Source organism: Bos indicus, chromosome 21, assembly GCF_029378745.1.
Source record: "Bos indicus isolate NIAB-ARS_2022 breed Sahiwal x Tharparkar chromosome 21, NIAB-ARS_B.indTharparkar_mat_pri_1.0, whole genome shotgun sequence".
Taxonomy (NCBI): domain Eukaryota; kingdom Metazoa; phylum Chordata; class Mammalia; order Artiodactyla; family Bovidae; genus Bos; species Bos indicus.
Genome location: NC_091780.1, coordinates 68,346,628 through 68,361,137, shown reverse-complemented (window position 1 = coordinate 68,361,137; position 14,510 = coordinate 68,346,628). Strand labels below are relative to the sequence as shown.

At 48.2% G+C, this 14,510-nt stretch overlaps 1 protein-coding gene across 2 annotated transcripts in view; it reads right to left on the bottom strand.

The window, feature by feature from the left end:
• Positions 1–14,298, bottom strand: part of KLC1 (kinesin light chain 1) — a 66,640-nt gene extending 52,342 nt beyond the window's left edge. The window contains exons 1-2 of one of the 2 annotated variants that reach the window (XR_011562747.1): positions 14,038–14,298; positions 3,253–3,488 (exon numbers count right to left, since the gene is read on the bottom strand). The gene's annotated coding sequence lies outside the window, so the exon portion shown is untranslated. The remainder of the gene's footprint in view (positions 1–3,252; positions 3,489–14,037) is intronic. The other variant, XR_011562746.1, reaches the window with a different exon arrangement.
• Positions 14,299–14,510: the final 212 nt, after the last annotated feature.

The window sequence follows — 14,510 nt, the reverse complement described above, 5'->3', positions numbered from 1 at the left end:
AGCCAGCCAGACTCTCAGTCAACGGTGAGAAGAATGACATTTTCAGTCACAGGTCTCAAAAATTGTCACCTCCCAATGCAGCCTTCCTCAGGCTACTGAAGACGTACTCAACCAAAACAAAGGTAAGCCAAGAAAGCAGACGACATGGCGCAGAGGAGGACACCGGGGCTCTGCACGGGGAGGGGGCTCCCCACGGGGAGGGGGCTCCGGCACAGGAGGGGGCTCCGCACGGGGAAGGCGCGAGCACCAGGTAGACATCCCTGCACCCAACACACGGACCCGCACTCAAGACTCCAGGGCGCCTGACCTGCCTCTTGAGAAACCTGTATGCAGGTCAGGAAGCAACAGTTAGAACTGGACGTGGAACAACAGACTGGTTCCAAATAGGAAAGAGAGTACGTCAAGGCTGTATATTGTCACCCTGCTTATTTAACTTATATGCAGAGTACATCATGAGAAACGTTGGACAAACACAAGGTGGAATCAAGATTGCCGGGAGAAATATCAATAACCTCAGATATGCAGATGACACCACCCTTATGGCACAAAGTGAAGAACTAAAAAGCCTCTTGATGAAAGTAAATGAGGAGAGTGAAAAAGTTGGCTTAAAGCTCAACATTCAGAAAATGAAGATCATGGCATCTGGTCCCATCACTTCATGGCAAATAGATGGGGAAACAGTGGAAACAGTGTCAGACTTTATTTTTGGGGGCTCCAAAATCACTGCAGATGGTGATTACAGCCATGAAATTAAAAGATGCTTACTCCTTGAAAGGAAAGTTATGACCAATCTAGATAACATACAAAAAAGCAGAGATATTACTTTGCCAACAAAGGTCCATCTAGTCAAGGCTATGGTTTTTTCAGTGGTCATGTATGGATGTGAGAGTCGGACTGTGAAGAAAGCTGAGCACCGAAGAATTGATGCTTTTGAACTGTGGTGTTGGAGAAGACTCTTGAGAGTCCCTTGGACTGTAAGGAGATCCAACCAGTCCATTCTGAAGGAGATCAGTCCTGGGTGTTCATTGGAAGGACTGATGCTAAAGCTGAAATCCAATACTTTGGCCACCTCCTGCAAAGAATTGACTCATTGGAAAAGACTCTGATGCTGGGAAGGATTGGGGGCAGGAGGAGAAGGGGATGACAGAGGATGAGATGGCTGGATGGCATCATCAACTCGTTGGACGTGAGTTTGGGTGAACTCCGGGAGTTGGTAATGGACAGGCAGGCCTGGCGTGCTGCGATTCATGGGGTCGCAAAGAGTCGGACACGACTGAGCGACTGAACTGAACTGCTGAAGGAGATAAAAACAAGTATCAACTCCGAACAAAACAAGAGATTGGAGAGGGAAGAGTCAGCAGTTTATTGCATGACTCAGCTATGGCACGTCCACAGTGATAAAGATACAAACGGTAAAGACTGACCTAAGCAAGTGAAAGTCCAATTCTATGGGGAGGTTGTGGCAACGCAAAGGACGCACCTGTGTAGTCAGGAGGGGCAAGAAAACAGGCAAGCTCTAAACATCTACAGAGGGAAGTCAAAACTGGAAACCATCAGACAGCAATATCAGCATGTTACTTAGAAATGGTGGTCATCATAGAAAAGCCGTCATTTCACTCAGAACAAATGACAACAGTTACTTCTGGACAGAGTGACAAAAACCCTATGTGACAACACTTTCAGACTGTCTGAAAGCAGACCGTACCATTCTCGTCGCCTCTCACAGGAGTCCGGGCCCCGCCTGAGCCATGTCGGTCTCAGCATCTTGCTGAGGCCCTGGGTGTGGGCCCCCCGCTGCAGGTCGCCTCCCCACACACCAGCAAGTCCCTCAGTGCAGCCCAGGGGTGGGCAGGAGCATTAAGGACTCTTCCAGAGGCCGTGTTGAGCTTTGAGAGCCGCTCCTGTCTGGGAGAGGGCCTCTTTCCTCACCCATCTATCGCTGGCGCCAGCGTCGACCGTGGGAGCTGGCTTTACGCTTCGTTACTGTTTGGCGGCTGAGTCGCGTCTGGCTCTTTTTGGCCCCATGGACTGTAGCGCCCTCTGTCTGTGTGATCCTCCAGGCAACAACGCTGGAGTGGGCTGCCACTTCCTTCTCCGGGGGACCTTCCCAACCCAGCTGCCTGCACTGCAGGCAGATTCTTTAGCGCTATGCCACTAGGAAAGAGCATTTTACACAGGCTATCCCTAAGAATACTAATCATTAAAGATACCACACTATTGTGTTGCTCGAACTGTTCCAGCTCTGGCCATGGGAACGCTCTCCATTGCTTCTGTGCCCCCTGACACGCCCATCATTTTGTTTTTCAAGCACTTTCTGGCACCACAAGATGTTCTAGGCCCGTCTTGTATTCTCCCTACCCTAGCCTTAGAATCAGCCATTAGTCCAGGGAATCTTGGTTTGTTTGACAGAATGGTTTAGAAACCACTCCTGGGCCCAGTGGTCTTCCCCTCAAACCCATAAATGCAATCTAACTATGAGAAATACACCAGACAAATACAAATTGAGGGGTATTCTATAAAATACTGACCAGTACTGCTCAAAAGGCTTCCTAAGTGGCGCTAGTGGTAAAGAACCCACATGCCAACACAGGAGACAGAGGAGACACAGGTTTGATCCCTGGGTCAGGAAGGTCCCCTGCAGGAGGCTATGGCAACCCACTCCAGTACTCCCGCCTGGAGAGTCCCATGGACAGAGGAGCTTGGAGGGCTCCAGTCCATAGTGCTGCAGAGTCAGACAGCACTAAGGCAGCCTGTCAAAGACCAGGAAAAACGATAGCTAAATTCAATGTGATATGATGCCCTGGATGGGGTTCTGGGACAGAAAAAGAAGAAAACTAGGAAAACCCAAATAAAACGTGGAGTTTGGTGAGCAATTATGTGCCACTGCTGATTCCTCAGTTGGCACAAAGGCAGAAGACCAGCAGGTCAGCGCCGGGAGCGCAGGGCACAGGCCCACTGGGGCCCCTGCAGCCTCAGGAGGGCTCTGCACCATCGCGGCTGCTTTCCTGTGAACCCAGAACTACTCTAAAGTAAAACAGTTATTTTTTAAAATCAATATGCAAAGTATACAAAAAAGTACATGTATAGCTTTGAGAAAAATAAAACCAAAAAGTAAATATGCAATACGTGTATTAAGAACTGACATCAAGCAACTTCGTTTTCGAGCATTTTCATCTGTGTGTTGTTTTAAAAGAACAAAAACAGTACACAGCCAGCAGGTAGTTGAGTCGGCCAACACTAATTCCTACTCACCACGGAGGAGATGGACTTAAGCTCACACTATCCGGACAGGAGCCGAATCCAAGCCTGCTCACTCCGCTCAGATGCGCCTTCGCTCCAGCGCCAGGCTGCTGTGCTGCTGCGCTCACCACTCAGGAAGCAGTGACGCCTGACCGGACAGTCTGGAGCCGCAGGCAATGGAACTTCTTAAGACCTCACACAGAAAGGGTTTGACACTTCTGCCACAGTAAAAACAGGCCAACCTAACACTGAGACAAGAACAGAAACAGTGAACACACTGCATATTTCATAAGACCCAAAAGTCTAAAGCCACTCTTTAAAGACCACCCTAGATCACACAGACTGGAGGCTCTGTCATACCAGATGATCATTTTCATGTGACAATCCTGTTTCCTCTCTACCACCTGATCATGTATTCACTCTCTCCTCCTCTGAACCACAGACAATGAGATTATACACACACAATCAAATACCCTACCAATTAACAGGCAATACAATTTTCAACAGTCTGACAACTTTCACCACAAACTCCCCCCTCTCAAAAATGAATAAAAACAAAGCAAAGACCAGAGATAGAAAGAGCACCACCTTGGTCACCGTACCTCCTAAGGTTTTATGACGTGAAATTCCACTAAGGAGTTAAAAAGCTCAAGGTAAAGAAAATTAAAAAATAAAACAAAAACACCCAAGCACTCCAAAAGGAATGTGAAGAATTAGGTTAGCGGTGGTAGCATTTACCCAAGTATATAGAGAATATACTTTTTAAAAAATTCATGAATTATACCCTTTAAAATGGTTAATTTTATGTTATTATGAACTGATATCTTTTTAAAATTTTTTTATATGAAACTTTTAGTATTTTATTCATTTTCATAGTTTTACAGCATTAGTAAAAATAATGACCATTATAAATAAGTATAAAATGGAAGTTGATGAAAAAATAACCCCAAGTCTTCCTTGACTCCCACCCTCCCACCAAAAAACTAGCTAGTATATGGCAAATATCCTTTTCACATATTATCTTTAGGCATATATTCACTTTGTAGTGGTGGATGGTTTAGTCGCTAAGTCGTGTCTGACTCTTGTGATCCCACGGACTGTAGCCTGCCAGGCTCCTCTGTCCATGGTGTTTTCCAGACAAGATTACTGGAGTGGGTTGCCATTTCCTTCTCCAATGAACTGATATCTTAACTTTTAAAAAAAGAAATGGGGCGAGGGGAAGCAACAAGTCTGTATGCAGAGTGAATGACAGCCAACAAAGGTGAATTATTCTGACAGTTCTCGGGTGCAAAATGAACTTCCTATAAACACAGCAGAAGATAGCATAGAGAAATAAAAATAAGATGGAGGAGAAACATGGAAGTCTTTGCCTTGCAAAGACTGACAGCAGAAAACCATACTTAAGATGTCTTTCCAAGAGCTGACCCAGTGAGAAACCGGCAGCCAGCCAGATCCATGGCCCATCTCTCTACACAAGCCCTGAGGAACAGGAGGCGGGGTGGGGGAGCGAGCAGAAGCAGGGGTGAGCCTCTAATGGGTCTGAAGAAACAACCTAAGTGGTATTCGGGGAAGTTCAGTCCCATGATCAGAACGTTTATGCTCCCCCAAATTCTACGTTGACACCCAGCCCCGACCACGATGGCACGGACGGGCAGCCTTCAGGAGGCCCTGCGGGTGGAGCAGAGCCCTCGCGAGTACGACTAGCGCTCTCACAGAAGAGACCCTAGAGGCGCCCCTCACCCCTCCCCAGTGACCCTGGGGAGGCTCCTCTGAAACAGGCCTCTGAAAGCAGGCCCTCAGTTCAGTTCATTTCCGTCGCTCAGTCGTGTCCGACTCTTCGTGACCCCATTGAACCACAGCACGCCAGGCCTCCCTGTCCATCACCAACTCCCGGAGTTCACTCAGACTCAACGTCCATCGAGTCAGTGATGCCATCCAGCCATCTCATCCTCTCTCGTCCCCTTCTCCTCTTGCCCCCAATCCCTCCCAGCATCAGAGTCTTTTCCAATGAGTCAACTCTTCGCATGAGGTGGCCAAAGTACTGGAGTTTCAGCTTTAGCATCATTCCTTCCAAAGAAATCCCAGGGCTGATCTCCTTCAGAATGGACTGGTTGGATCTCCTTGCAGTCCAAGGGACTCTCAAGAGTCTTCTCCAACACCACAGTTCAAAAGCATCGATTCTTCGGTGCTCAGTCTTCTTCACAGTCCAGCTCTCACATCCATACATGACCACAGCCTTGACTAGATGGACCCTCACCAGGTGCTTAACCTCCAATCACCAGGACCTTGGACCTGCCAGTCCTCAGAATTATGAGAAACAAATTCCTGTTGTTTATAAGCCACCCAGTTCATTACATTTTGTTATAACAGCCTGAACTGTTATAACAAAGTTATAACAAACTGTTATAACAACGACTAAGACATTCAGTATCCTGGAACCCAAGATTACAGTGTTTTGTGGGTAAAATGATACAAGTGTCAAAACTTAAAAAATTAAATGACTTATGTGCAAAACAGAAATAGATACAGAGAGATAGAAAACAAATGTATGGATGCCAAAGGGGGAGAGCGGGGGAGATGAACTGGGAGATTGGGATTGACACATACACACTCTCGACACTACATATAAAGTAGATAACTAATGAGAACCTGCCGCAGAGCTCCGTGGTGGCCTAACCGGGAAGGTCAGATACAGACAAAGAGCAGATACATCCATGCACGCAGTTGCTTCACTCTGTGCACGGCAGAGACTAAGGCAACACGAGAGAGCAATAAAATTTAAAAATTAAATACACGAATGACCCATCAATTCCACTCCTGGGTATACACCCAAGAAAACTGAAAACATGTGTATGTAAAAACTTACACAGAATGGTCCAAAGAATAAAACTCTGGACAATGTAGAACTTGTAAACAAAAATTTCGCCATTAATCCTAACAGTAAAAATGTGGAAATGACCCAAATGTTCTTCAACTAACAAATGGATAAACAAAGTGTGGTATAACCCTTTGGAATATTATTCGGCAATAAAAAGGAACAAAACACGGATACATGTTACAGCACAGCCGACCCGTGCTAACTGCAGGGAGCAGCCACAGGCCTCACGCTGCGTGACTCCATTACATGAAACGTCCATGGTGCTGGAAAGTAGATGAGTCACGGCCAAAGGCTGGAGGGCGAGGAGGACAACCAGAATTTTTTTTTAATTAAATGATACAAAGCACAGAAAACAAAAACACAAAACCCCACTCTGAGACCTACCTAATCTATTTTAGCTTTGTCAGGGAGTCGCAGAAAGCGTCAATTCTCAATCTTTTTATCCTCTGCCCCCTTTTGATAAACAACAAAAATCTAAAGCCCTTTTCAAGGTATTTTAAAATTTCTAATACACAATTCATTACTTACTGCTATTAGAAAAGCAAAGTAATCAATAGTAATGTTAGAAGTAAAAATGTACGTAAACTTTTTGGTTCTGAAATTTCAAAATGAAAATTATACAGTGTGGAGTCAAAGGGAGAATACAACGTACTTAAAAAGTGAACAGCAATTCCAGACTTTCCACAGGATGGCTGGCTTTGCTCTGGGGGGGCAGGGAGGATACGCAGGAGGTGCGTCACTCTCAGTTTATGTAATCAAGTTAAGGTTCACATTGAAGCAAAATTCAAAAACCCCTCCTGCAGAGTCTCAATCTTTTTCACACCATGACATTTATGGCTAAAAATGCAAATGTCATGCCCTTTCGTGGTCTGTATTACAATCGTGAGTTTGTTTCCTAAATATAACACCACATTATAATGATAACATATTTCATCCAGCTCTACGCGGCCTACCCCTCACCCATGAAGAAACACCGTCATCTCCTCATGGGAGGAGGTACTCTATGAGCAAACTCTGGGCCAGGGAAAGACACAGGTAACTGCCAGGTACGGGTCCAGAGTCTGAAGTGTTCCCGAATGGAGACTTGACTGACTCCATCATTTTCTACTAGAACCACAGCATCTCCTCTGATCTAACTTTATCTAATCCTTTTATTTCCTCTGCTAAACTTGAATCACAAGGATGAACTGAATGAATCAATCCTGCTGGCTTAAAAATCAGAAAAACCTATAAAGTGAAATGCTTTAAAATTAAAGTCTCCACAATTACAGCATCTAATCTGAACGTGTTTACATCCAGAAGCTATAAGCCACTAGCTTACAAAAGCATGTATTTTCCTCCTGGGTGAGTCTACCATAAATGCCCCTGTAGAATCACAGCTCTGGGTACTTATCCCCATAGCCCTGCTCAGAACCTGACTGAGTGGGGTTCTGTTGCGCAGTCGGCCACCTCTGTGTACAGAGACCCTGTAACTCTGATAACCAACCACACCACCTGCAGAAAGGGTTTCACAAGGCCGCCGGGTCCCTCACCAGCGGGTGTCGCGCCTCCCCCTCCCCGCGCAGGGCTCCAGGCCAGGGCCGAGAGCGCACCGAGGCTGTTCAATGTGACGTGGGACCACAGGCCCCTCTCCCTAGATGCAAATTTTAAGCATGAGAAACTATAGGGAAAGGTACTACATGAAAATATAGGAGAACACGTGTTTCCCTAAAACAAGGATGAGTGAACTCAAATGATGCAGATGTCTCTGTTACAAGTCCTTGGTTGAGCAAATGGAAAGGAAAAACCACTTTACCAGACAGTGTGACTAAGAGAATACATAAGAAGGTGTTACTGGTGACGGGCCAAGGGAGTATAAATACAGAGTATTCATTCTGTGGTTTAAAAAAGCATCTTTATTTCAAAATGAAAAATGTCATCTTATTAGCATAATACCGCAAGACTAAAAGTTTATGTACTTAAGTGCTAATCAATAACACACATATGGAATAATTTTCTTTCTTAACTAAAAAAAAGAATTTTTAAAAATCTTTGAATTCTCTTCAGAGAAAGAAAATGGGAAAAGAGAAATAGACAACTCACTTACACCTTTACATCTTTCTGTATCCTAAGTTTTCCCTAAAGAGCACACATTTTTAATGCTTTTCAAACAAAGACAACAGAAAGCAGGAACCATGAAGGAAAAAAACCTGAGAATGTGGATTTCATCAAAATTTAAAACTATTGATTATTAAAAAGTGACAGTCGCTCAGTCGTGTCCGACTCTTTGCGACCCCACTGACTGTACCGTCCATGGGATTCTCCAGGCCAGAACACGGAAGTGAGTAGGGGATCTTCCCAACCCAGGAATCGAACCAGGGTTCAACCCATCCAGGGTCTCCTGCGTGGCAGGCAGACTCTTTAAAGGCACAAGGAAAAAACAGTTAAGCCCCAGATTTGGAAAAAATATTTGCAACATGTGGCAAAAGACACAAATCCAAATACCTAGAGAACTCCTACAATCAATTTTTTTTTTAATTGTTTTTAAATGGGCAAAAGAATTGAACAGACACTTCACAACAGCAGGAATATAAACGGCAAGTACGTTAACAAGCGCTCACCAGCATTAGTCATCTGGGAAAGGCGCCCTAAGCCCAGCACAAGATGCCACCAGCCAGCAGCTGCTACGATGAGGCAGACAACACCAAAAGCTGGAGAGGACTGTAAAACGCACAACCGCTTTGGAGAGCTGGCAGTATCTTCAAGGTCAATCCTACATCTATCCTATAAGCGATTCCACTCCTCGATATTTATGCAAAAGAAACGAAAATGTGGGACTTCCCTGGCAGTCCAGTGGTTAAGAGCTTCCACGGCAGGACATGGGTCTCAGGGAACTAAGACCCCACATGACCTGGCCAAAAAAATAGAAAATGTACATCCACAGTCCTTACAAGAGTGAGTGCTCCCTGCCCCAGATGCAGATCAGGAGGAAACCGGCGAGGCCGCGGGAGGTCTGTACACAGGGACACTACTCAGGAACAGAAAGGGACAAACCCCTGACACACGCCATTCCAAGTGCTCAACTTTAAATGGCTGTGCTGCCAAAGAAGCTGGATGCAAAACGTACATACTGTTTAGTCTCATATGGATGATATTTTAGAATAGACACAACTAATCTGGAGTTATAGAAGAAAATCAGTGTTGCTGGCAGGGGAGTACAGGCCACCTCCAGGAGCTAGGAGAGCCAAGCCCTCAGCAAGAGACAGCCAGTCGGCAGAAAACCAGGACGCCAGTCCTACAAACACGACGACTGAACTGTGCCACAACCAAAAGGGTTTCGAGAGCCCCTGAGCTCCGGGAGAGAGCCAAAGCCCGGCACAGGGCTGCAGCGGCGCAAGCTCGGAGCAGAAGCCACGCCCGGACCCCTCACCCAGAGACTCTGAGACAACAACGGTTATCGTTTTAAGCTACGAAATTTGCAGTAATTTATTATATGGTAAATAGAGAACTAATATAAATTTCACACACAAAAAAGCTTTAGAACTTTATGCTTTAGTTAAAAAGGATAGAAACTATAGAAGAATCTTAAAGACATTATGCCAAGTGAAACAACCCAGTCACAAAAAGACAAAAACTGCATGACTCCAGCTGTATGACGTATCTAAGATAAATAAAGCTATAGAAACAGGAAGGAGAATGGTGGTTGCCATGAGCTAAGGGGATGGGGGAAATAGGGAGTTATTTAATGGATATAGAGTTTTAGTTTTAAAAGATGAAAAGCCCTAGACGCTTACTGGACGATATTTAAGACTACTGAACTTATTTAAAAATGATTACAATGGTAAATTGGGTTTTTTTAAAATCACAATCTGAAAAATATAGAAATCAACATAGTCTTCCCATTTGGCCAATAACACAAGTCATTTTTAAACAGAATAAGTGAATTTAAGAGAAAACACAACACCATAATCACCGTAAGAATGAAGACTCAATCAGCTCTCACTGACGACGCGGCCTGCATGAGCCTCTGTGAAGAACACAAACACAGCAGCGTGGTGGCCCGAAGCACCTTAGACAGCAACTCCAAAGAGTGACCGTGACCCCTCGGCACCACTGGGCTTCTGAGATGGAAGAAACGGGGCAGGTGCTTCCCAGGGAAGGCAACTGGAAGGCTGTGCTTAGTACTGCTGTGATCCACGGTTCAAAACTTCAAACATGCAAGAAAAAGAAAGTTAGGAGCCCGACTTCACAGCTAGGCACCTCTGGTTGATGCAACCTTATGAGATGTCTCTAATTCTCAATCTCCCCAGCAACAGGACGGAGGTGACGCCTGCCCCGTGCTCGCCTGGCGCAGCGACACATTCACCTCCACCGGTCTCATCAGTAGCAGTATAGTGACTTCAGAGGCGGAGCATAAATTTCCACAACATACCATCAAAGGGACAATCCAAGGTTGAGCTAGCAGGAATATTTTAGAACCAAGGAAATAACTTCTAATTCATATATGCACTTAGCTTAACTGTTTGTTCTTTTGATAGTCACTTACATCTGCTTTATTAAGTTACCAACAACACAACACGACAAGCATATTTAAAAGCTCTTGTCTGCCTGCAAAAATCAGTTAAAAGTAAAATCAGAGGACGTCCCTGGTGATCCAGTGGTTAAGAATCAGCCTGCCAATGCAGGGGACACAGGTTCGATCCGTGTTCCGAGAGGATCCCACATGCCTAGGGGCAACTAAGCCCGTGCACCCAAAGAGCCGAAGCTCTGCAACAACAGAAGCCGCTGAATCAGAAGCCCGGGCACAGCAACGAGGAGGCGCCCCGACTCGTGACAGCCAGAGAAAGCCCGGGCACAGCAACGAGGAGCAGCCCCGACTCGTGACAGCCAAAGAAAGCCCAGGCACAGCAACGAGAACCCGGAGCACTCAAAAATAAAAATTAATTTAAAAAATATTCTTAAATCTAAATAAAATACAAAATCATAGTTCATTTTTGATCTAAGAGTATATTAGCCAGCAAGCTACAGGACAGAATGGCACAAGAACACCTTGGGAGAAAAAATGCACATCATCTCTCAAATAGCCTTCCTGCCTTGGAAAGCAGTATAGTCTCAGGAAAACTCTAAGAGGTCAGTAACAGCCCTCCAGAACCAAATCCAATACTTTTCCGTCCAAATCTTCCTTTGCCTCTTAGCCAATGGGATATTGCCCTCCTCCTCCTCGTGTCCCTGGGCTTCGCTACCCTCGGGTACTCCGCAATCACTACCAAATGTCAGATGCTCCCAAATCCTTATCTCCAGCCTCTTTGTCTTGAGTTCCAGACCTGATCTCCAACTGGCCACCAACCCGCTCGGCCACCGATAAGCACTGTGGATTTAATCGACCCAAACTCACGCTCACCATCTCCTCCTCCCATTCTTCCCACTGTGGTGGGCGTCACCTGCCAGTGAGTCACCCAAGTGAAAGACAAGGAAGTGATCCTCGACGCATTCCTTCACATTACATGCCAAGGACCGACACTGAACACACCAGTGCCCTCGTGGAGACTGAATGTAAGCGGAGGAGACAGACAATAAACTAAATAAGAAATTAATTAAGTAGGGAATTTCCTGGCAGTCCAGTGGTCAGGACTCCATGCTCTCACTGCCAAGGACCCAGTTCAATCCGTGGTCAAGGAACTAAGATCCCCAAAGCCAAGCGGTATGGCAAAAGAAAATAAAGAAAAAAATAACAAGTAAAATGAGGTAGTGCTGCACATAGTGACAAGTACCAAGGAACGCGTGAGGAACTGAGGACACGCTGATGCCCAGGAAAGCAGACTCCGGACGCGCCTGGACGCACCCGAATGAGGGCAAGACGGGAAGATGAGGGGAAAAGACAGGCTGCAGCGCTTCTACAACGCTTCGAGAGCCCCAGCCTCCCCGAGTCCACCCTCCCCGTCAGTCCCTCTCCAACTCTGCTCCCGGCTCCCGGCTTCTCTCGCCCGAGGCTGTGTCCTCGGGAGCCCCGGCACTCTGGACACGCTGCGTTTGCTGCTCTCGCCCTCCACCGCGCCCCTTCCCGACCTGCAGCATCGCCAATCCCAGGCCCGCCCCACTGTTCAAGTCTCACAGCCAGAGTCACTCACGCAGAGCACTCAGCACGCGTTTACGGTCATCTATGGTCCAGACTTCGAGCTGCCCCTGAGAACAGCGACTCCTCGGCAGACTCCTCGGCAGAGCACGTGCCACTCAGCCGGTTCTTAGTGGACGTGTAAGACCGCGCCTTCACATCTTAATAAACTAATCCTGTTTATCCCAGGCCACAAAGCTGACATCTAAACTTCCCAGCATTTTTGTACTGATCATTTGTTAATAAAATTCTGCTTTCTTACCATACTTCACTTACATTCCAGGTGATATGAATCCTACAATTTATTTAACTTCTCATTTTTCTATTTCTAGTTTTCTTTTTATAGAATTCTAGTCTGAGATAGTTTATAGCTGGGAAGCTATGCATTGACTTATTTTTCAACATTACGAAACATGCTTGAGAAGGTATAATTTTTTCAAAAAATGTAAACTTTAAGTCACTGCAGTTGAGCTTTTACTCACTATGATGTTTAAGGCATCATGTGCCTCTCCTCAACCTCCTCCCTCCTCCTCGCTGGTGATGCCCGTGCACCTCTTTCTTCACTACGCACTGTCGACAGTACTCGTAGAAGACACTGCCAAGCTAGGTGCCCGAGCCAGGACAGCGAGGTGACCACCCACTGTCACGTCAGGACAGCACAGGGTGGCCAGACGCGTCTGCAACATGAGGCCGCATCCTTGGATGACTCGGAGAAACTGGCTCTAAGAAAGGGTCCTCCCCCCACAAACAATCCCACACAATCTGGAATTTTTAGCAGTTAGCATGTCTGTACTCTTTGAGTACCTAGGAAACAGAACAGTGGATCAAATTCCCCACTTTAACAAGTCTTGCTGCCCGTCCGTGAAAGAGGGTCATCCTAAATAAGATTATGAGATATAAGGACGCTGTTCCAATTTCTAATCAACTATTCACTGAATTATTACAATGTATGTATACTGAGCTAAGTATTCTCATCAATGCCTTAGTCATGCTCTACAAAGTTTAACTCATGCAAAGAATCAAAGAACCAACTGCCCCTTCTCATAGCAATTTAAATGGTGGATCACAAATGTTCTGCTCTCACACTTTTAGAAAAACATATTTTTCCAAGAACTCCTTATCAAACGATTAATATGCAAATTCTGAATATGCTGCTTAAGGGGAAAAAAAGGCAGCAACAACACATAATCTTTAATACAAAACTGCCTGGCTCTACAAATCTTTTCATTTTTTAGAGAAAGAGGTGCAGCAAATGTGACCAGAGCACGTACTCCAGGGCAGGGATGCTGCAGGTTAACTAGGGGCAACTCCAGCCTAGGCTAACGCTGTGGATGAGGCATTGAGGGTCTGCCACCGGAAGAAAGGGATCGTGGGCGGGCAGGGTCCAGCCGGCCTCTCCGGAGGGTCCCCGCACGCTTCCGAGCCGCCGGCCGCCCCCCCGGGAGCGTGACAGGCGCGTCCACCCAGGGCGGTGCCTCGGGAGAGGGCGGAGGCCGGAAGGAAGGGGACGGGCTCGGACAAAGCCAGCCGCCCCCTCCCTGCGCGCCCCGGCCCCCTCCCGGGGCGGCTCCCGGGACTCCAGCTGTCCCCGCGGCGGGGCCGGGCCGGGGATGCAGGGCCGGGCCCGAGATGCTGCCGGGCGGGGCCGGGGCGAGGTGGGCGGGCGGAGGGCGCCCAGACCCGCAGGGGCCGCGGCGGGAGCAGCAGCAGCAGCAGCCCTGGGGGGGCGGCCGGGACCGGGGGGAAAGCGGACGCGCCTGCCCGAGGACCGCGGCCGGCAGGGGGGACATGGGCGCGGCCGGGGAACCCGGGCCGGCCGCCGACTCACCGTGCTGCTCCCACGGGGCCGCGCGCTCGCGCTGTCAGCACCGGGAGGGCGCGTGCGCGGAGCCGGGGCCGCCGGGGGCCGCCGCCTCAGGCGCGGCGCCGCGGTCACGAGCGAGGGGCGCTGGCGCGGCCACCCCGCAGCATCCTCGGCCGCCTGCGCACGCTGTCTCCCGCGGCTGCTCCTCGCAGCTGCAGCTCCGCGGCCGGCCGGCTCCGGATCCGCCGCTCGCGCCGCCGAAAATGGCGTCTCCGCGTCCCTCCCCCGGCTCGGCGCTCCCGCCCCATCATGCCGCGCGCCGCCGTGACGTCACCTGCCCCGCCGCCGGGGGGCGGGGCGGCCCGGGAGCCCGGGGCGGGGCGGGCGCAGCGCACTTCGGGGATGGAGATGCGATCCCCGGCCCGCCGCCGTGGGCAGCCCGGGGGGCGGGGAGGGGGCCCTCCTGGGGCGGCCCCGCAGGGGCACGGGGCAGAAGG